This window comes from Tachyglossus aculeatus, chromosome 4, assembly GCF_015852505.1.
Source record: "Tachyglossus aculeatus isolate mTacAcu1 chromosome 4, mTacAcu1.pri, whole genome shotgun sequence".
In the NCBI taxonomy this organism is placed as follows: Eukaryota; Metazoa; Chordata; class Mammalia; order Monotremata; family Tachyglossidae; genus Tachyglossus; species Tachyglossus aculeatus.
The window spans coordinates 63,432,339-63,456,843 of NC_052069.1; positions in this window are offsets into that span (position 1 = coordinate 63,432,339).

Below are 24,505 nucleotides of genomic sequence, written 5' to 3' on the forward strand. Positions count from 1 at the left end.
TGTTGTACTGTACACTCCCAAGTGCTTAGTACAGTGCTCCGCACACAGTAAGAGCTCAATAAATGTGACTGACTGAATGAATGAATTGAAGTTTCCTCCACCAGGGACATGTGTGGCTTGCCAGGGGAGGGACTGATTTGGGGGGAGTGGGTTTCAGGCTGGGGTCAGATTGTGTCATAGGAGTGGCAGATGTCAGTCATAGGCACCACAGCTGTTGAGTTTGTGTCGTGAAGGTGAGTTCCCCAAGAAGACATATCTGGTAGAGAGAGAGATATGTTGGTAAAAAAGCAGATCTAAATATGAATGCTTCATCTAGTGAGTTAGTTTTCAAGAGGTAGCCCTTTTCTTTTTCTTGACCTTTCACCCTATTTTTAAAAGAGCTTACAAATCACACTGACTCAAATGGGAAGACAGGGCCAGTATCCTAGAAATATTGACCTTGATTTCATAAGTAGTAGGTTGATAGTCATCTGTTAAGGTGGATTTTTTTATGATATGCAAATAGAGTTGATTTGGCAGGATTCACTCCAGTTTCTGGTTATCAAGTAAGACCTTGGCCAATGATGGTATTCCCGAAACACATAGGTTGGAAATAAAATACAAAGTGTTCCATCAGAGAATCTTGGAGGCACCTGTCTTGGAACTTAAAGAGTTTACAACTATGATTTCAATGTTCCCTCTTCTCCTACAGTGAAGATATCCAGATTATCAAAACGGTCTGGACTACAGACAGTTTAGTTTCATTTAGATGAAATTACATAACCACAAACATTCTATCAGTTATACAGTTTTTCCTTGTTCTTCCTTTAAAACCCCAAGAAGATCCTTCTTTTTCATAAGTAACTGACTCTTGTAGATCAATAGTCTTTTCAATTCTCAAATCAATAACCTGGATGTTTTCAGAAAAAAAAAAACTAATTAGTCTCACTGAGGGGCGAGTGGGTCAGGGAAGGAAACCCCAAAGCTACGCAGTATTGATGGGAAAGTCACCTGGAGTGAAGCTATTTTTACCCCCATGGAGGTCAGTTTAAATGCATTTCACTCTGGGTAACTGTTGTGATGCGGAAGGAATGACGTTCTTTTGAGGCTCAGAGAAGCCACAACCCTTTCTCAGCTTGCTCCTAAAATTCAAGGTTGCTTCTCCTACCTGTAATTTATTTTAATGTCTTTCTCCCCAGCTAAATTGTAACAATTAGTGGTCTTTGTTAAGCATTTGCTATGTGCGAGGCACTGTAAAACACTGGGATGGAAGCGAGGTAATCAGGTCAGGTAGAGTCCCTGTCCCACCTTGTGCTCACAGTCTAAGAAGGAGAAAGAACAGGTATTGAATCTCCATTTTACAGAAGAAGAAAGTGACAGCACAGAGAAGTTAATTGACTTGGCTAAGGTCACACAGGAGGCAAGCGGCAGAGCTGGAATTAGAACCCAGGTCATCTGACTGCCACACGGGTGCCCTTTCCACTAGGCCATGCTGCTTCTCCGGCATAGTTTTCAGAAATCAGTAATTCTAGATTTTACACTGAATGTTAATTACACTAAGAAAATCCAGTGGGTCTGGGAGACCATGACTTGACACTAATTATGGGAGGAGTCCAAAGTATCTGGCATTTGCACAAAGATGAGCTGTAGTGGAGGTACAGATATGATTTAAATTGGGCTTAACTTTAATTTACTTTTGATAAATTACCCTGAATGATAAACCTTTAACATTTTTATAGAAATGAGGCAGTTATGTTAGTAGTAGTAGGCTTTTTAGACTGTGAGCCCACTGTTGGGTAGGGACTGTCTCTATATGTTGCCAACTTGTACTTCCCAAGCGCTTAGAACAGTGCTCTGCACACAGTAAGCACTCAATAAATACGATTGATTGATTGATAGTAGTAGAAGTAGAGTTTATTAAGTGACAGCTGTATTAGAGAAGCAGCATGGCTCCATGGAAAGAGCACAGGCTTTGGAGTCAGAGGTCATGGGTTCAAATCCCTGCTTCACCAACTGTCAGCTGTGTGACTTTTGGTAAGCCATTTAACTTCTTTGGGCCTCGTTCCTTTATCTGTAAAATGGGGATTAAGACTGTGAGCCCCCTGTGGGACAAGCTGATCACCTTGTAACCTCCCCAGTGCTTAGAACAGTGCTTTGCACATAGTAAGTGCTTAATAAATGCCATCATTATTACTATCATTATCATTATTATAATTATTATTATTATTCTCAAAAGCACTTCTGTAAAATGGGGATTTTACCCGTTACCTTATCTGTAAAATGGGGATTAAGACTGTGAGCGCCCCCGTGGGACAACCTGATCACCTTATAACCTCCCCAGTGCTTAGAACAGTGCTTTGCACATAGTAAGTACTTAGTAAATGCCATTATTATTATTATTATGATCTGGGGAATGACAGAATATCAATCAATCTGTCAATTGCATTTATTGAGCACCTACTATGAGCAGAGCACTGAACTAACTGCTTGGGAGAATATAACAGAGGTGGTCTATATGTTCTCTGTCCACAGCGAGCTTACAGTTTAGAGGGGGAGACAGACGTTAATATGAATAAACTGATTTAATATTGGATATGTAAGTAACTTCTATGGGGCTGAGGGAAGGGTGATTAAAGGGTATAATTCTTAGTTTAAGGGTGACACAGAAGGGAGGGAGAAAAGGAAAAGAAGACTTGGGGAAGATTCCTTTGTTGGAAATGTGCTTTTAATGTGCTTTTGAGAAGCAGCATGGCCTAGTTGTTAGAGCATGGACCTAGGAATCAGTAGGGCTTGGGTTCTAATCCCAGCTCTGGTACTTGTCTCCTGTGTGACTTTAGGCAAGTCACTTAAGTTTTCTGTGCCTCAGTTACCTCATCTATAAAATGATGATTAAGACAGTGAGCTCATGAGGGGCATGGACTGTGTCCAACCTGATTACCTTGTATCTACCCCAGTGCTTAGAACAGAGACTGGCACACAGTAACAAATGCCATTAAAAGAGTAAGGCTTTGAAGGTGGGGAGAGTGAACATCTATAATGAATAATGAAATGACATGTTCCCTGCCCATTAGGAACTTACACTTTAACAGGGGAGACAAATATAAAAATCTGTACTCCTAAAGTAGTGTAAATATCACTCTCATCCAAGCATATGCCATACTCGATCTTCTAGACTGTGAGCCCACAGTTGGGTAGGGACCGTCTCTATATGTTGCCAACTTGTACTTCCCAAGCACTTAGTACAGTGCTCTGCACACAGTAAGTGCTCAATAAATACAATTGAATGAAAGAATGAATGAATGACTACTGCATCAACCTCTTCATGGATCTCCCTGCCTCCAGCCTCTCTCCTCTCCAGTCTAGACTTCACTCTGTTGTCAATCAATCAATCAAGCAATCACTCTACTAAGTTCTTAGTACAATTTTACTTACAATTGTAAAACTTAGTACTATTGTATTAAGAACAGAGTCGGTACACATATCCCCTGTCCACATTGAGCTTGCAGTCTGTACACGTCATTTTTCTAAAAAATCATTCAGTGCAAGTCTCCCCACTCCTTAAAAATCTCCAATGATTGCTTATTCACTGGAGTGACTTTTCCAACATCACAAAGAGCAGTGTGGGCAAGGGGAAAGAGCACAGGCCTAGCAATCAGACTGTGACTCTGCCACAGGTCTGCTATATAACCTTGGGCAAAATACTTAACTTCTCAGTGCCTCAGTTACCTCATCTGTAAAACAGGGATTCAGTAACCGTTCTCATTCCTACTTAGATTGTGAGCCCTGTGTAGGACAGAGACTGTGTCTGACCTGAATATCCTGTATTTTTCCCAGCACTTAGAAGACTGCTTGTCATACATTAAGTGAATAATTAGTACAGCAATTATTAATATTGTTGTTGTTGCTTTCATTAATCCATCTCCTCATCTAACAGAATCTTAGCTTTATAGCATTCATTTAGCTCTCTCTCCCCTACCTAACTTTGCTGCTCTAACAGCAGCCTACTCATTATGCCTCAATCTTGTCTCTCTTGCTGTAGACCCCTTTCTTCTATCTGGCTCTCCTTGCCATCATATCTGACAGACCACCACTCTCTCCATCTTCAAAGCCCTATTAAAATACTATCTTCTCCAGGAAGGCTTCTCTAATTGCTCATCTCCCCACTCTATTATCTCTCCCACTTTAGGGGTGGGATGAATTTAAAAGTGCCTAGGAGGCACAACTTCAAGTGCTTAGATGACACAAAAGAGAGATATATATGTAGGTATACATATATATGTATATATTTACATACACACAGACACACACACAGACATACAGTATTTGTTAAGCATTTACTATATACCCGGCACTGTACTACCTGCTGAGATAGATACATGCTAAACAAGTTGTACCCAGTCCCTGCCTCATGTGGGGCTCACAACCTTTGTCCCCATTTTACAGATGAGGTAATCGAGGAACAGTAAAGTTAAGTAACCTGTTCAAGTTCACACAGCAGACAATTGGTGGAACCTGGATTAAAACCCAGGTTCTCTGACTCCCGAGCCTGTGTTCTTTCCCCTAGATCATGCGGCTTCTCAAGTATATTCTTATTCTTGATTACTTCTTCTACCTGTAATTCATTTTAATGTCTTTCTCCCCAGCTAAATGGTAAACTGTTTCATGGAAGGGATTGTTCCCTCCCAGGTGCTTAGTACAAAGCTCTGCACACAGTAAGCAGTCAATGAATACCACTGAATGATTTATAAATAAATTGATTGGGCATAGATTCATGAGTACTAAGGAGGTTGTTTTAATAATAATAATAAAAATAACAATGATGGCATTTGCTATAAGCATGTACTGTGTGCCAAGCACTTTTCTAAGGGCTGGGGTAGATACAAGATAATTAGGTTGTCCCACATGGGGCTCACAGTCTTAATCCCCATTTTACATATGAGGTAACTGAGGCACAGAGAAGTTAAGTGTCTTGTCTAAAGTCACATAGCTGACAAGTGGAAGAGCCGGGATTAGAATCCATGACCTTAGGCCATGCCTTAATCATGAAGTTGAAATAGAAAAACCCTTTAAGAATGAAAAGCACTTAAGTGTAGGGCAAAGTAGCCAATGCAGAACTAGATTGAAATACAGTTTCCAGGGCCAAACTGGCTTCAGAGGCACACAAGGGATGTAATTGTCACTAGAGGTGGGGGATGGGGGACTGGAGGGGGGAGACCAGAGCCAAAGATGTGAAAGTGCCCAGCTTGAGCTAGAAGGGACTATGGAAAGGACAAATGACTGAGCCGATTCCCCTTGTAGAAATTCTCTAGTAGTAATATTGATTGAGTACTCCCTGCCCACCCTTCTTGTTTTAAAATGGTATTTGTTAAGTGTTTACTATGTGTTAAGCATTCATCTCAGTGCTGCAGTAGATATAAGATGATCAGATAGTTTATACCTGGTGCTCGGGAGCTAGGGTGCTACGGAATAAAGAAGTGACACATCCCCCGATTTCAAAGATCTTACACTGAAATGGTTGAGACCAACAAAGAGTGATCAAAACAAAAAAGTGGGTATACAAATATACCTACGAATTCTGAGGAGGGTATAAATAAGCCCTTTGTTGGGTAGGGATTGTCTCTATCTGTTGGCAAATTGTACTTTCTAAGTGCTTAGTACAGTGCTCTGCACACAGCAAGCACTCAATAAATACGATTGAATGAATAAATGAAATAAGTTCAAAAGTGGAACTGTTGGCTGAAGGGGTGATATGGTTCAGAGAAAGTAGAGAAATGTAGCCAATGTAGAGAAAGGTTTTCTGTCTCATGTGGGGAGGGAGGGAGACCCAAGCTAGGGACACGGCGTAGCCGAGGGGATGGAGGTGGGAGAGTGGAGAGCGAGTTCAGCTAGAAGATTGGCTAGGGAGGAATGAAGACAGCCAGTTGGGGAATGATGGGTGATGACATCGCTAGGTTTGGAGATCCCAACAGTCTCCCACATGACATCATTTCCTCTATGCTGAATATCTTACAGCATAACCTGGTGACATCATATGGAATGGGAGGACGGCAACATTTTCCCCACCTCAGGTGGCCAATTACCTGGGACTGGGGCTGCTTAGAATGATGCTCTGGGAGCCGACTGACCCGATTAATCATTTGACTCACTTTACTCTATCATTAAGGAGGACTTGGGGTTGCGCAGCCCTGGGCTCTTCCTCCAACGAAATCCCAGGTTCTGCTGAGGAAAGCTGCTCTCCCCTGTGCCCATCATCATGAAATCCTCCTCGTGAAGGGGGTTGGAGAAAAGCTGAAGCTACTGCAGCCACTAATAGAATCAATCAGTCGATGGTGTAGAGCAGAGCACTGTACGAAGCACTTGGGAGAGTGCAATAACAGGATCAGCAGACACATTCCCTCCTCCCTTTTTATGGTAATTTGTTAAGAGCTTTCTATGTGGCAAACACTGTTCTAAGTGCTGAAGTAGATACAGGTAGTCAGGTTGGACACAGTCCCTGTTCCACAAGGGGCTCACAGCCTTAATCCCTATTTTACAGATGAGGTAACAGGCGCAGAGAAAGAAAGTGAATTTCCCAAGGTCACACAGCAGACAAGTGGAGGAGCTGGTATTAGAACCCAGGTGTTTCTGAATCCCAGGCCTGAGGTCTATCCATTAGGCCACACTGCTTCTCTTCCCTGTCCACAAAAAAGTGGCCTAGTGAAGAGAGCACGAGCCTAGAGGTCAGAAGGACCCTATGTCTCTCCTCTCCTCAAAATCCTCAATTGGTTACCCATTCCTTCCCAGAGAAACTCCTAGCCACTGGCTTTGAGTAAGGGCCCCAAATTAGCTCTCTACTCTTCACTTTACACTCTTCTCTCGAGCCAACCCTACTGACTGTGCCTCATCCTGACTCCTCCCATGCCTAACCTCTTTTCCACAAGCTGTAGGTCCTTCCCTGCCGGCCGCGTGAGTATTGGAGGTGTGTGAAGAATGGGCCTCTCCAGGGAGGTGGCTGAAAGTTGATGCGTCTAAGAGTGCAGCGCTCAGCTGCATGGCACCTCACCATCACGGCCCAGTTCAACCAGCATGATCAAGAGGTGGTTGCCTCATCACCCATGATCGTACCCAATCTGTTGCTGCCTCTCTGAAATTCTGGTACCTGGTTCAGAGACACTCAGCCTCCCTGTGGGAGCAGAAGGTGCGGCAGTGCCCCATGCTAATAATAATAATAATAATAATAATGGCATTTATTAAGCACTTACTACATGCAAAGCACTGCTCTAAGCACTGGGGAGGTTACAAGGTGATCAGGTTGTCCCACGGGGGGCTCACAGTCTTAATCCCCATTTTACAGACAAGGTAACTGAGGCACAGAGAAGTGAAGTGGCTTGCCCAAAGTCACACAGCTGACAATTGGCGGAGTCGGAATTTGAACCCATGACCGCTGACTCCAAAGCCCGTGCTCTTTCCACTGAGCCATGCTGCTTCTCAATAATAATGATGGCATTTGTTAGCACTTACTGTGTGCAAAGCACTGTTCTAAGAGCTGGGGAGGTTGCAAGGTGATCAGGTTGTCCCACGGGGGGTTCACAGTCAATCCCCATTTTACAGATGAGGTAACTGATGCACAGAGAAGTGAAGTGACTTGCCCAAAGTCACACAGCTGACAATTGGTGGAGTCAGGATTTGAACCCATGACCTCTGACTCCAAAGCCCGGGCTCTTTCCACTGAGCCATGCTGTTTCTCAATAATAATGATGGCATTTGTTAAGCACTTACTATGTGCAAAGCACTGTTCTAAGACCTGCGGAGGATACAAGGTGATCAAGTTGTCCCACGTGGGGCTCACAGTCTTAATCCCGGTTTTACTGAGGTTCAGAGAAGTTTAGTGACTTGCCCAAGGTCACACAGCAGACATATGGTGGAGCTGGGATTCGAACCCATGACATCTGACTCCAAAGCCCGGGCTCTTTCCACTAAGCCATGCTGCTTCTCTGTGACTGTCACTCTGAGTCTGCCCTACCTGTGACTGCCAACCCACGTCTGTGCTATCTGTGGCCTCAACCCCACTCCTGTGCTACCTGTGACCCCCAAACAATGTCTGTGCTACTTGTGGTTTTCTACAGTCTTTTAGACTGTGAGCCCACTGTTGGGTAGGGACTGTCTCTATATGCTGCCAACTTGTACTTCCCAAGCGCTTAGTACAGTGCTCTGCACACAGTAAGTGCTCAATAAATATGATTGATTGATTGATTGATTGATTGATTGATTGTGGTTCCCAGCCCAGAGAAGCTGCATGGTCTAGTAGATAGAACACATGCCTGGCAGTTAGAAGGACCTGGGTTCTAATCCTGGCTCTGCCACTTGTCTGCTGTATGACCTTGGGCAAGTCATTTCACTTCTCTTTGCTTCAGTTAGCTCATCTGTAAAATGGGGATTAAGACTGTGAGCCTCATGCAGGATGGGGACTGTGTACAAACCCATTTGCTTGTATCCACCACAGCACTTAGAACAGTGCCTGGTGCATAGTAAGTGCTTAACAAGTATTCCCATCATCCTCCCCCTGGCCTGGAATGCCCTCACTCCGCACATCTGCCAAGCTAGGTCTCTTCCTCCTTTCAAAGCCCTACTGAGAGCTCACCTCCTCCAGGTGGCCTTCCCAGACTGAGCCCCCTCCTTCCTCTCCCCCTCCCCAACCCCCCCGCCCTACCTCCTTCCCCTCCCCACAGCACCTTCATATATGTTTGTACAGATTTATTACTCTATTTATTTTACTTTTACATATTTACTATTCTGTTTATTTTATTTTGTTAATATGTTTTGTTGTCTGTCTCCCCCTTCTAGACTGTGAGCCCATTGTTGGGTAGGGACCATCTCTATATGTTGCCAACTTGTACTTCCCAAGCGCTTAGTACAGTGCTCTGCACACAGTAAGCACTCAATAAATACGATTGAATGAATGAAAAGTACCACATTTATTGTTGTGATTCTTACTGTGTTACCATGGTCACCACCTCATAACTGCACTACCTAAGGCCACTATCTCACACCTGCAATACCTGTGGCTGATGTCTTAGGCTTGTACTAGCTGTGATTCTCACCTTCCACCTGCCCTACTCAATCAATCAATCGTATTTATTGAGCACTTACTGTGTGCAGAGCACTGTACTAAGCGCTTGGGAAGTACAAGTTGGCAACATATAGAGACGGTCCCTTCCCAACAGTGGGCTCACATTCTGCACCTGGGCTACCTGCGGTTACCACCCCACTCCTAACATATCTGTGGCCACCACCTCATGGCTGCCGTACTTGTAGTAGCCACCCTGTGCCTGCACTTCCTGTGTCTGTCACCCCACACCTGTGATTGCCACCCCACACCTGTGATTGCCACCCCACATGAAGTTTTCCTCCAGGGACTGTGAAGTCTGGTGTAGCTACAGCAAATGAGGGACCACCATTCCAGCCCTCTGTTTCATGGTGATTTCTGTGCTGGTGCATTCAGGCACACTTCCACCATTCCTTGTGCGATAACACAAATAATGTAAAGCACACACAAAGGGTGACTTTTAAGGGCACTAACCTCTGTGTAGACTATTTAAACCATGAGATTCAAGAAACAGTCCACTATCTGTTCTCTACCTCTCCATTAAAAGCACAGAGCCCCTGTGGATTTCCCAGCCTGAAAGAATTTCCCCATCATTTTTTAATTGGTGCCAGCAGAAAAAAAAAAATCCTGTTCGTTTTGTCTATCTCCTCATACAATAGGTATGGATTCTCTTCTGGGGGTCCCTGAAGTGAACCACAGTCTGTAAACATCCTATAGGTATTGATGTATTGATTAAATAACTGGATTCTCCATAAAACTTCAATTTTTACAAGTCATTGTTTTAGAGGTTATGCTGGTGGATGGTGCATAGAACATCTTTATCAAAAATGTATTATCTTTCTACCAAAAAAAACCCTTCCATGGAAATGCAAGAAAAAACGAACAAGGAAATAATTTCATTGTTTTTCAAGTCAGCGCCCTTTTTTGTGAAGACTCATCTCAATGGCTAAATAGTTCTGAAGCTTGAAAATCCTAGTAAAAAGTTGTTTTAACAGTTCACATCTAGAGATCTTTGAGACCGCCTCTCCTCTCTCATTAATATGTGGTATGAGTTTTCCATTAAACAGGGAATAAAACAGTTAAAATCCATAAAGGGATCTTTTCTGATTGAACTTGGGAAATCAAACTTGTTGCTGAATATTCAATGAGCTCTTGTGTTGAAATGCTTTTATGGAAATATTTCTTTTTAATTTGAAAAATGAGTTCAGGAAACCCTCCAATGATATGTGGAAATATGTGCCATGACAGATGAAGTAGATTACTGATAAAAGTAAGTAAATGCAAAAACGTTATCATTTTAAACCTCATTCTAAATTTTTATGGTATTTGTTAAGCACTTACTATGTGCCAGGTACTGTACTAACTGCTGGGGTAAATTCAAGATAATCAGGTTGGACACAGTTCCTGTTCCACCTGGGGCTCATAGTCTAAATTAGAGGGAGGAGGATGTAATTCTTAATTTAGAAATGAAGTAACTGAAGCATAGAGGACTCAGTGCCTTGCCCAAGTTTACATGGCAGGAAAGTGTCAGACTAAAATCCAGGCTCTCTGACTCCCCAGATCCATGCTCTTTCCACTAGGCCACACTGCTTTGATCTCATATGAGAGGACATGAGATTTTTAACTTTTTTTAAATTAATTCCTTTAAAAATGTACAATAGTTAATTTAGGCATTTATTTTAATGAGTATATAATCCACCACATCCCATTCTTTCATCTCTTCACCTGGATAAAAGACAGTCCTCTATCTTTAATAACATAAAGTGCTCACTTCTACATTGAGTAACAGAAGGACCCTAAAAGATATGTACACTTTAAAAGACTCCTGAAGAACATTTGCTCTTTGTCTTTTATATCATGCTTTCTACCATGAGCCCAAGAGCCTTTTTCAGAGCACAGATTCTAGCAGGAGAAACGTCAACAACTATTTGGGTGGGATTTAAAATAGATGGCGATTAGTGATGGACAAGTTTCAGATCCTGTTGAAACACTCCTTCAGCTTCAGGGTGGTCGCTTTGATGTTATCCCAAGAGGCCTGCCATCCTGTATTACTCTTCTGTTACTGATGCAATGATGATTTGTTCACAGGGAAACATGCAATCCAATAAGTGTTATACTGAGAGAGAATTTGAACTCTAATTTGAGAGAAAAATCTTTCAAGTCAACAGGATGCATGGACCAGGCACCCATTTCATTCTACTCGCTTCCCTTACTGTGCTCTTATCTGTTCAGGCAACTTCATTCACTCAATCATATTTAATGAGCAGTTATTGTGTGCAGAGCACTGTACTAAGCACTTGTGCAAGCAAAGAGAAAATCATAGAATGCTCAGAAAATCACTCATTTTACTCTGTCAATTGAGTTACTCAATAATAATAACTGTGGTATTTGTTAAAGTGCTATGTGACAGACATTGTACTAACCACTGGGATAGATACAGTATAATCCGGTTGGACACAGTCCCTGTCTTATATATAGCTCCCAGTTTCAATCCCCATTTTACAGATGAGGTAACTGAGGCACAAAGAAGTTAAGTGACATAGACAAGGGGCAGACCTGGGAATAGAATCCAGATCCTCTGACCCCCAGACTTATGCTCTTTCACTAGCTCACGCTGGTTCTCTACTCACAAGTCCTTTAACAACTTTGGATTCATTTGGGGAATTTTTTTCCTTCCCCTTCCTTTTATCTGCCCTTGCTCACCAGTAATAAAACATTCATAATGAGAAGAGGCGGTACAATAAGAGGTGTAGATAATACACAGACTAGAAAATCAGTCTCCAAATAAAGGCAGATCAGAGTGTCACAAACCACTGCTTGGAGCAGAGTGCTATTGCAAATGCAGGATTGCAAAGGCTCAGTCATGGCCAATAACCAGGCATTTGCATGTTAATGAGGTGAGTCAGGTTTTAGTATCATTCCTTAATTTTTTAAAATGGTATTTGTTAAGCTCTTACTATATACCAGACACTGTAGAAAGTGCTGGGATAGATACACATGGAGCTCACCGTCTTAATCTCCATTTTATTTATGAGTCAGTCAGTCAATCCTATTTAATGAGTGCTTACAGTATGCAGAGCACTATACTAAGCACTTGGGAAAGTACAATATAACAATAAATTGACACATTCCCTGCTCACAAGGTAGTTGAGGCACAGAGAAGTGACTTGCCCAAGGTTACAGAACAGACAAGTGGAGAAGCCAGGATTAGAATACTCCAAGAGTCTCTATTCTAACCAATGTCATAGTCTAATCTTACTCATGAAAAGAGAAGGGGTGGAACAGTATTTTATTTCCCTTTTCTCTTTCAGCCAAGAGGATTCACTTTCCCTGACGGGAATAGGAAATTGTTGCCCTCTGCTCCTGATCTTTTCGCTTGGCTTCTGGAAGGCTTAGCTGCCCTTCCAGAATACAGATCCACATCACTGGATCATATTTTTCTACCCTTTAGGGGTCTGTAAGTCAAATCCCATAATAGTAACCCAAAAAGCCACATGTAGGGGATACCTAATCCTCTGCAAACTGCCAGTGTCAATGAACCATAAGTATTGCAGCTTGCAAAAATCAAGGTAACATTTTAAAATCTCAAATTTCAATAGTGTTAATATGCACATGCAGGAATTCCCCAAGGGGTAATGACTGGGTGAGAAATGAATGGAGATGAGTGTGAGAGCCCAAACTTGCCCCACTACTAGAATTATTTTTAGTGGGACTCTGCACACCCAGTGCAGTGAATGGAGTAGAGAAAGATGAGAAAATGTGCTGTTGAAATGCAGCATAGTTGTGGGGTTTAGTACAGCATGGGGGGCAGAACATATGGAGTTTGAAGAAGCATGGCATAGTGGACAGAGCATGGACCCTGGGAGTCAAAAGGTCATGGGTTCTAATCCCACCACCTCTACCACTTGTCTGCTTTGTGACCTTGGGCAAATGACTTCACTTCTCTGGGCCTCAGTTACTGCATCTGTAAAATGGGGATTGATACTGTGAGCCCCCTGTGGGACAGGGACTGTGTCCAACCCGATTTGCTTGTATCCACCCCAACCCTTAGTACAGTGCCTGATGCAAAGTAAGTGCTTAACAAATACCATCATCACCATCATTATTATTGTTGTTGTATTGTACCCTCCCAAGTGCTTAGTACAGTGCTCTGTGCCCAGTAAGCACTCAATATATTCAATTGAATGAATGAATGAAATGAATGAATAAATACTATTGATTGAGTATACTGTCTACTACGTTAATGTAGCAAGAAGCTGGCTATTTAGTGGAAACTCCTGTACAAAAATGGGGGTTTCTGCACAATAGATATCCCCTTAGGGGGAGCTGGGAGAGAGCCAGTCAAGGATAGGCTGGCAGGGGTGGAAGGGAGTGGGAGAGGCCCAGGATGGCTAAAGAATAAGGACTGGCATTTCTGTTCTGGTGTGAATGATTTCAAAGTGCCCCCTAGACCGGAGACTGTTCAGTGTTATGTCTGTCAGACTGCCCCTCTGCGCTTTTGTGTTCCAGGGAGTGGACATGGGCCCAGCTCAGTACCTGATCCCAATCTGGGCTACAACGTGGGCTTTGAAGTGCAGCCTGTTGGCCACCAGTAGTGCTACTGGCTACCACACCAAGTCAGCATGGCTCTGGGTGGGCCACTGGGTCCTCCCTAGGGTGATAGCCACCTCACCCCCAACCTCACAGCACTTATTTATATATGCTTATACTCTGCCCTTTCTCCTATCTATAATTTATTTTAATGTCTATCTTCCCATTCCAGAACATAAGCTCCTTGTGGGCAGGGATCGTCTACCACCTGAATTGCACTGGGCTCTCCCAAACTCATAGTACAGTGCTCTGCATGCAGTAAGGCCTCCAAAAAAGCCATCAATTGACTGATTGATTGATTGGCCGAGCTCTTGCTGCTATTGCTCTTTGGTTGTCAGGATGAGGCCTGCAGCCTGGCCTGGGGACAGGTGGTGTTCTCGCCCACACAGGATCTCAGGATGAGCTCGGGATGAATTGGAGCAACTGTCAATGCCACCACCATGGCATATAATGACTTGCCTCATCCTCTCCTCCTCATATTGCTGTAATTGCAGGGGCCGCTCCTTTAGGCCCCTTAGCCCTGCCCTTCTTTGCCCTTGAGCTTTGGGGAAGCGTGGTTGGGGGTTTTCCGGCCCCCTCCCTCTTCTGCCCCAGACATGCTGTGCTGGTTTGCTCTGGCCAATTCAGTCGCTCAGAATCTCTTTCTTCCACTGCCGGGCTATTGCCAACATCAATCAATCAATTCATCAGTAGTATTTATTGAGTATTTATCCCCCCTTTCTCCATCCCCCCCCGCGCTCAACACTCTCTGCTACTCTCCCATCCTTCCCAGCAGTGTCCTCAGAGGAGCGCTCCTCCCTCCTCTCAAGTGCTACTCCGGCCACCTGTGCTTCTGACCCCATTACCTCTCATCTCATTAAATCTCTCGCTCCATCCCTTCTCCCCTCCTTAACTTCCATCTTCAACCGCTCACTCTCCACTGGTTCCTTCCCCTCTGCCTTCAAACATGCCTATGTCTCTCCCATCCTAAAAAAACCCTCTCTCGACCCCACCTCACCTTCTAGTTATCGCCCCATGTCCTTCCTACCATTCCTTTCCAAACTCCTTGAACGAGTTGTCTACACTCGCTGCCTAGAATTCCTCAATAACAACTCTCTCCTCGACCCCCTCCAGTCTGGCTTCCGTCCCCTACATTCCACGGAAACTGCCCTCTCAAAGGTCACCAATGACCTCCTGCTTGCCAAATCCAACGGCTCCTACTCTGTCCTAATCCTCCTCGACCTCTCAGCTGCCTTTGACACTGTGGCCACCCCCTTCCCTCAACACGCTATCTGACCTTGGCTTCACAGACTCCGTCCTCTCCTTGTTCTCCTCTTACCTCTCCGGTCGTTCTTTCTCAGTCTCTTTTGCAGGCTCTTCCTCCCCCTCCCATTCTCTCACTGTGGGGGTTCCCCAAGGTTCAGTGCTTGGTCCCCTTCTGTTCTCGATCTACATGCACTCCCTTGGTGACCTCATTCGCTCCCACGGCTTCAACTATCATCTCTACGCTGATGACACCCAGATCTACATCTCTGCCCCTACTCTCTCCCCATCTCTTCAGGCTCGCATCTCCTCCTGCCTTCAGGACATCTCCATTTGAATGTCTGCCCGCCACCTAAAGCTCAACATGTCGAAGACTGAACTCCTTGTCTTCCCTCCCAAACCTTGCCCTCTCCCTGACTTTCCCATCTCTGTTGACGGCACTACCATCCTTCCCGTCTCACAAGCCCGCAACCTTGGTGTCATCCTCGACTTCGCTCTCTCGTTCACCCCTCACATCCAAGCCGTGACCAAAACCTGCCGGTCTCAGCTCCACAACATTGCCAAGATCCGCCCTTTCCTCTCCATCCCAACCGCTATCCTGCTCATTCAAGCTCTCATCCTATCCCGTCTGGACTACTGCATCAGCCTTCTCTCTGATCTCCCATCCTCGTGTCTCTCTCCACTTCAATCCATACTTCATGCTGCTGCCCGGATTATCTTTGTCCAGAAACGCTCTGGGCATATCACTCCCCTCCTCAAAAATCTCCAGTGGCTACCAATCAATCTGCGCATCAGGCAGAAACTCCTCACCCTGGGCTTCAAGGCCCTCCATCACCTCGCCCCCTCCTACCTCACCTCCCTTCTCTCCTTCTACTGCCCAGCCCGCACCCTCCGCTCCTCCACCGCTGTTCTCCTCACCGTACCTCGCTCTCGCCTGTCCCGCCATCGACCCCTGGCCCACGTCATCCCCCAGGCCTGGAATGCCCTCCCTCTGCCCATCCGCCAAGCTAGCTCTCTTCCTCCCTTCAAGGCCCTGCTGAGAGCTCACCTCCTCCAGGAGGCCTTCCCAGACTGAGCCCCTTCCTTCCTCTCCCCCTCCTCCCCCTCTCCATCCTCCCCCATCTTATCTCCCTCCCTTCCCCACAGCACCTGTATATATGTATATATGTTTGTACATATTTTTTTTACTCTATTTATTTATTTATTTAATTTATTTGTACATATCTATTCTATTTATTTTATTTTGTTAGTATGTTTGGTTTTGTTCTCTGTCTCCCCCTTTTAGACTGTGAGCCCACTGTTGGGTAGGGACTGTCTCTATATGTTGCCAATTTGTACTTCCCAAGCGCTTAGTACAGTGCTCTGCACATAGTAAGCGCTCAATAAATACGATTGATTGATTGATTGAGTGCTTTCTGTGTGCAGACACTGTACCAAGCGCTTGGGAGAGTACAATGCCACAGATTTGGTAGACATGTTTCCAGTCCACCAGGAGCTTAAAATCTAAAGGGAGGAAGACATTAGAATAAATTGTTATTATTATTATTATCATATTTGTTAAGCGGTTACTATGTGTCAGGGACTGTTCTAAGCACTCTGGAGGATACAAGCAAATCGGGTTGGATAAAGTCCCCATCCCATTTGGGGCTCATAGTTTTAATCCCCTTTTTACAAATGAGGTAACTGAGGCACAGAGAAGTTAAGTGACTTGCCCGAGGTCGCTGAGCAAACGAGAGGCAGAGCCGGGATTGGAACCCATGAACTTCTAACTCCCAAGCCCATGCTCTAAACATTATGAATATCAATCAGTCAATCAATCAGTGGTATTTATTATCCTATTTATTTTATTTTGTTAGTGTGTTTGGTTTTGTTCTCTGTCTCCCCCTTTTAGACTATGAGCCCACTGTTGGGTAGGGACTGTCTCTATATGTTGCCAATTTGTACTTCCCAAGCACTTAGTACAGTGCTCTACACATAGTAAGCGCTCAATAAATACGATTGATTGATTGAGTGCTTACTGTGTGCAGAGCACTATACTAAGTGTTTGGGAGTGTACAATACAACAGAATTAGCAGAAATGGTCCCTGCCCATAATGCGCTTACAATCTAGGGGGTATACTTAATTAAGCTCTGTGGGGCTGAGGGTGGGGTGACTATCAAAAGCTTAAAGGACACAGATCCAAATGCACCGGTGATGCAGAGGGGAGAGGGCGTAACAACATGTAGCAGTAGTAGCAGTAGTGGCATGAGTAGCAGTATGGCCTACTGGATAGAGCACAGGTCTGGGAATCAGAAGGTCATGTGTTCTAATTCTAATTCTGTCACTTGTCTGGTATGTGACTTAGAGCAAGTCACTTCATTTCTCTGTACCTCAGTTCCCTCACCTGTATAATGGGGATTAAGACTGTGCACGCTATGTGAGACAATGATTGTGTCCAATCCGATTATTTTATACCTATTCCAGCACTTAGAACAGTGCTTGGCACATAATAGGCACTCAAGAAATATCATCATCATTATTATTACTATTAAGGGAAATGAGGGCTTAGTCGGGAGTGGCCTTTTGGAGGAAATGTGATTTTAATAAGGCTCTGGAGGTGGGGAGAGAGGAGATCACTGGAATATGAAGAGGGAGGGAGTTCCAGGCTAGCGGGAAGATGTGAGCAAGGGGTTGGTTGTGAGATAAATGAGATTGACGTTGGCACTGGAGAAGTGAAGCATGCACAATGCTCCGCACACATTAAGCGCTCAATAAATAAGATTGAATGAATGAATGAGCTAGCTAGAGAAGCAGTGTGGCTCAGTGGAAAGAGCACGGGCTTTGGAGTCAGAAGTCATAGGTTCAAATCCCTGCTCCGCCACATGTCTGCTGTGTGACCTTGGGCAAGTCACTTAACTTCTCTGAGCCTCAGTTACCTCATCTGTAAAATGGGGATTAAGACTGTGAGCCCCACGTGGGACAACCTGATCACCTTGTATTCCCCCAATGCTTAGAACAGTGCTTTGCATATAGTATGTGCTTAACAAATGTCATCATTATTATGATGATGATTATTGTTATTGTAGAAGGAAATCAGTGAGGTAAGGAAGGAGTGGAAGCGAACTGACTTGAGTTCTTTAAAACAGATGGTGAGGAGTGTCGATTTGTTATGGAGATGGATGGGCAACCATTGGAAATTTTTGAGGAGAGGGGAGATGTGGATGGAATGTTTTTCTAGAAAAATGACCCAAGCAGCAGAATGAAGAAAGGATTAGGGTGGGGAGAGACAGGAGGTCGAGAGGTCATTGAGCAGGCTGATGCAGTAGTCAAGACAGGATGAAATAAGTGCTTGGATCAGTGTAGTAGCAGTTTGGATGGAGAAGAAAGGGCCAATTTGAGTGATGTTGTGAAGGTAGAACGAGAAGATTTGGTGACACTGAATATGTGAGTTGAACGAGAGTACTAAGTCTAGGATAATGCCAAGGTTAAGGACTCGGAAGACAGGGAGGATAATGGTGTTGTCTGCAGTGATGAGAAATACATGGGAAGAATAGGGTTTCAATGCTAAGATGAGGGGTTCTATTTTGGACATGTTGAGTTTTGCGGTGTTAGTGGGACATCTAATTAGAGATGTCCCGAAGGGCAGAAGGAAATGTAAGACTTCAGAGAAGAGAATTCACGCTGAGAGAGGTAAATTTGGGAATCTTTTGCATAGAGATTGTAGCTGAAGCAATAGGAGAGAATGAGTTCTTCAAGGGAATGGATGTTGATGGAGAATAGAAGGGGATCCAGAACTGACCACTGAGGACTCCCACAGTTAGAGGTGGGAAACAGAGGAGGAGCCTCAGTTTCAAACAGAAGTTTCTTACCAAGGATTTAAGGGATTCAATCACCTTACCCCCTCTTATCTTACCTCTACGATTTCCTACTACAAGCCTACTACACTTCACTCCTCTGATGCCAACATACTCATTGCATCTTGATCTTGTCTGTGTCACTGCCAACTCCTTGCCCATGTCCTGCCTCTGGCCTGAAAGGCCCTCCCTCTTCAAATCCAACAGATGATCACTCTCCTGACCTTGGTAGCCTTATTACAAGCACACCTCCTCCAAAAGGTTTTCCCTAAGCCCTCATTTCTTCTCTCACTCCCTTTTGTGTCTCCCTTGAATGGAGAAGCAGCATGGTGTAGTGGATAGAGCAGAGGCCTGGAAATCAGAAGGGCATTGGTTCTAATCCCAGCCCTGCCAGATGTCTGGTGTGTGACCATGGGCAAGTCTATTCATTTCTCTGTGCCTCAGTCACCTCATCTGTAAAATGGGGATGAAGACTGTAAGCCCCACCTGGGACAATCTGATCACCTTGTATCGTCCCCAGCGCTTAGAACAGTGCTTTGCGCATAGTAAGCACTTAACAAATGCCATCATTATTATTATTATCTACCCTAGCTCTTAGTGCAGTGCTTGGCAGAAAGTGCTTAACGAATACAACAATTTTTTTTGTTTGGATTTCCAGCTTTTATTCACCTCTCCCTCAGCCCCATAGCACTTATGTACACATGTGCAATTTGTATATTTATATTAATGTCTTTCTACCCTCTAGACTCTAACTTGTTGTGAGCAGGGAATGTGTCTACCAACTGTTATATTGTAATCTCCCAAGTGCTTAGTACAATGCTCTGCACACAGTAAGCAGTCTTCGAGACTGTGAGCCCACTGTTGGGTAGGGACTGTCTCTATATGTTGCCAACTTGTACTTCTCAAGTGCTTAGTACAGTGCTATGCACACAGTGAGTGCTCAATAAATATGATTGATTGATTGAATAAGTGCCATTGATAGATTGATTGATTGATAAAATTTGAGCCTGCAAATGAAACTGAGAAGAAGCAGTCAGAGAGATAGGAGGAGAAAAAGCAGAGGACAGTGTCAGTGAAGCTAAGGTTAGTAATGTTTCCAGGAGAGGGAGGTGGTTGACGGAATTGAAGGCAACTGAGAAACTGAGGAGAATTAGGATGGAGTACAGGCAATTTGATTTGGCAAGGAGGAGGTCATCTGGGTCCTTAGAGATGGCTGTTTCCATGAACAGGGCAGAAGCCAGATTGAATCAAGAATTGTGTCAAGAATAGAATTGGAGGAGAGTAAATGGAGGCAGCAAGTGTGAATAGCTCAGGTGGTTTAAAGTGGAATGGTAGGAGGGAGATGTGGTAATAACTGGAGGGAACCTTGGGATCAAGGGAAGTATTTGGGGGGAAATGGGATAAATGAGGGTACAGTAAGCGCTACAATCAAAAAAATAGTGGGACTAGGGCACAGGAGTGTCTGCTGTTAGGGACACTCAGTGGTATTCTGGCCATAGTCAAAGATGGCACCTGCAATCCTGGTCAGCTGGTTTCCAACTCTGGCTGCTGGTCCCATTGGGATTGAGTAAGAAAGTGAGGATGGTTTAGCACAAGCCATCCCTGCTCCTATATAAGCAAAATGAGCACAGGTCCCATGAATGGTGGGGAATCCTAAATCCTTTTGGCCGCCCAGCACATGGATGCCCTGGCTGCTGAAATCCCAACACAACCATTTAGATGGGTAAATGTCAAATGCTTGGAGAATGAAGACATTGCGGACTTGGATTGACAGAAGAAACTCACGGGGTCTTGCTGCTATGGAAAAATCCTAGACAGTGTTCTTTTGAAAAAAACGTCATTAATGATGCGACTTCAGATCACTGTAGGACTCAGCAGACAAGATCACAGCTACATGCTCATTACAGGAGAACAACCTCTATGCCTTTGCTGGAATGGATGTGTGAGCAGAATTAGTGAAAACAGGATACCCAGAAAATTGGGCATAGGAGCTCAGACATACAGTGAAGAGAAATGGGATGACACCTGTAGATAAAAGATTTTGAAATGATCAAGACAGAGAAGGAGAAATGGGTGGCACATGAAAAAGTGGAGCAGGGGCAACCTTTACGGCATAGCATAGAGGATAGAGCACAGGCGTGGGAGTCAAAAGAACATGGGCTCTAATACTGATTCCACCAAATGTTGCTGGGTGGCCTTGGGCAAGTCACTTCATGTCTCTGTGCCTCAATTACTTCATCTGTAAAATGGGGATTAAGATTGTGAGCCCCATGCGGAACAGGGACTGTAATAATAATAATAATAATAATAATAATAATAATAATAATAATAATAGCATTTATTAAGCACTTCCTATGTGCAAAGCACTGTTCTAAGTGCTGGGCAGGTTACAAGGTGATCAGGTTGTCTCACAGGGGGCTCACAATCTTAATCCCCATTTTACAGATGAGGTAACTGAGCCACAGAGAAGTTAAGTGACTTGCCCAAAGTCACACAGCTGACAATTGGCAGAGCTGGGATATTCAACGCAATTTGCTTGTAACCACCCCCACAGTTAGTAAAGTGCCTGGATCACAGTAAGCGCTTAACAAATACCACAATTATTATTATCACATATCCACAATGTGAAAATGATTGTCTGATTATTGTCTGAAAACGATTCTGTATTGACCATGCCCTGGGATTTGCAACTTTTATTCACCCTTCCCTCAGCCCCACAGCACTTATGCGCATACCCATAATTTATTTGTTTATATTAATGTCTGCCCCCCCCAAAGTGTAATCTCATTGTGATCAGGCAATATGTCCACCAACTCTGTTATACTGTACTCTCCCAAGCAATAAGCAGCGTGGCTCAGTGGAAAGAGCATAGACTTTGGAGTCAGAGGTCATGGGTTCAAATCCCAGCTCCACCATATGTCTGCTGTGTGACCTTGGGCAAGTCACTTAACTTCTCTGAGCCTCAGTTACCTCATCTGTAAAATGGGGATTACAACTGTGAGTCCCACGTGGGACAACCTGATCACCTTGTATCCCCCCAGAGCTTAGAACAGTGCTTTGCACATAGTAAGCGCTTAACAAATGCCATCATATTATTATTATTATTTAGTACAGTGCTCTGCATACAGTAAGTGCTCAATAAACACAATTGAATCAATGAATGATTGATTGATTGATTCATTTATTCAATTGTATTTATTGATTGATTGTCAGGCATGCATAAGTCATTTCAACCACACTCGCACATTGAAAAAATATTATAGTCAGTAGTGCCATCTTTAAATCAGATATTTATCTATCTATCCCCGATTACCCCTCTCAGGATCATACCTGGAGAGTTATTCTACCAGTCTCAGCTATGGGAGGATGAGTCAAGCAGAGGCATACCCATTCCATTCCCATACCCATTCCTTGGCAAGTGGCTAGCAAATGGAAATCCATCTGCTACAAGCCAAAACTCACCTGTGCTGGGCAGCAGCAGCATGGGAGAGAGTTGAGGGTGGAGACTCGAGTTTACTGTGCAGAAGACAATGGTTAACCAATTCTGGATTTTTACCAATAAAACTCTATGGATACACTAATAGAACGATTGCAGATGGAGGTGGGACATTCTGAGAGAACTGTGTCCGTAAGTACCTTTGTGTCGGAGACTACTCAACAGTATAAAACAAGGCAATCCCTGATTAACACTCTTCACTCTCTCTGAGCACATTTTCAAGCCATACCTTGCTCGTGACTTTTCTGTCTCTGATCCATTGTTTTGTGACTTTCTTCCTGCATGGAACTGCTTCTACCTGCCCTTCTAACTCATATCTTCCACCTGCCAAAATTAGTCCTTCCCCCACTTCATAGTCATCCTACAAAGAAAGGCATTTCCTCCAACAGGCATTCCCTGCTATCTCCTCCCATTCCCATTCATAACAATCATAATATTTGTTATGTGCTTATCATGTGCCAAGCACTGTACTAAGCGCTGAGGCAGATACAAGATAAAAAGTCCCAAATGGGGCTCACACTCTAAGTACGAGAGAAAGCATGTACTGAATCCCCATTTTGCAGATGAGGGAACTGAGGCACAGAGAAGTGAAGTGACTCGCCAAAGGTCAAACAGCAGGGATGTGGTGGAGCTGGGATTAGAACTGAGGTTCTCTGATTCCCAGGACCAGGCTCTTTCCACAAAGCCATGCTGCTTTAGGCCAGTTTATCAGCCACTTTTTCATTTGGATATGAACCTGTTCTTTATTCATGATCTGCTTAGTTTATCTACTTTTGTTTCTCCCCCATTAGAGAAGCAGTGTGGCTCAGTGGAAAGAGCCTGGGCTTTGGAGTCATAGGTCATAGGTTCAAATCCCTTCTCTGCCAATTGTCAGCTTTGTGACTTTGGGCTAGTCACTTAACTTCTCTGTGCTTCAGTTACCTCATCTGTAAAATGGGAATTAAGACTGTGAGCCCCCCATGGTCCAACCTGATCACCTTGTAACCTCCCTAGTGCTTAAAACAGTGCTTTGCACATAGTAAGTCCTTAGTAAATGCCATTATTATTATTATTAGTTCCTTGTTGAGAGGGAATGTATCATTTTTTTGTTTGATATTTCCCTAGCGCTTAGAACAGCACATTGCATCCAGTGGTATTCAGTAAGTGCTAATACTGCTATAGTCATTACTGCTGTTTCAATTAATTCTATCTATGTTCTTGCTCCCTTATTATTGCACTTGTTCATAGTTAACACTTCACATCCTTCTGTTTCCACCCACTAGGTTTTGAGCTCCTCAAAGGGATGAATTGTTTCTTTGACTCAATTTTTTCTAAGTTCCTAGAATAAAGTTGTAGGCACCCCATAAAGCATTCTGCACACAGAAGGCATTCCGGACAGTGCTCTGCACCCTCAAGACACTAGAACAGCTCTCTGTACCAGTGAGAGCTCAATATTTATGTACCTACTCACTGTCCTCAGGGTCATCATGCATATCAGACAAACGTTTGTGTATATCACACAAAAAACAGCCTTGGCTAGAATAATAACAAAAACACAAACCCACATTTCTAGAAATCTGGATGGAACTATCAGAACTCGGGGTAACAGGGTAAGGGGGCGGGGAAGGTATTGACTCAGAGATTCTCTCCCCCCCCCCCCCACCCCACAACCAAGAAAGCTTCAGATGCCTTGGAGCTATATTGGGTTTGAGAGACTGTAAGCTTGTTGTGGGCAGGGAAAGTGACTGTTCTATTGTTATATTGTACTCTCTCTAGTGCTTAGTACAGTGGTCTGCTCACAGTAAGTGCTCAATAAATGCAATTCACTGACTGACTGACATGAGCCCTTAGTGAGAACTCGGGAGTCTGGAACTCTATTCTTGGTGATGCCATCTGGAGAGATTGTGGAGCAGAGATGGAGTTCATTTATTTCTCTCCTCTTGAAATTTTCCCTCTCCTCCTCCCCAACCCCCCCACCCCACCTCCTTCCCCTCCCCACAACACTTATGTATATTTGTACAGATTTATTACCCTATTTATTTTACTGGTACATATTTACTATTCTATGTATTTTGTTAATGATGTGCATATAGCTTTAATTCTATTTGTTCTGACGATTTTGACACCTGTCTACATGTTTTGTTTTGTTGTCTGTCTCCCCCTCCTAGACTGCGAGCCTGTTGTTGGGTAGGGACTGACTTTATATGTTGCCGACTTGTACTTCCCAAGCGCTTAGTACAGTGCTCTGCACACAGTAAGCGCTCAATAAATACGATTGAATGAATGAATGAATGAAATTC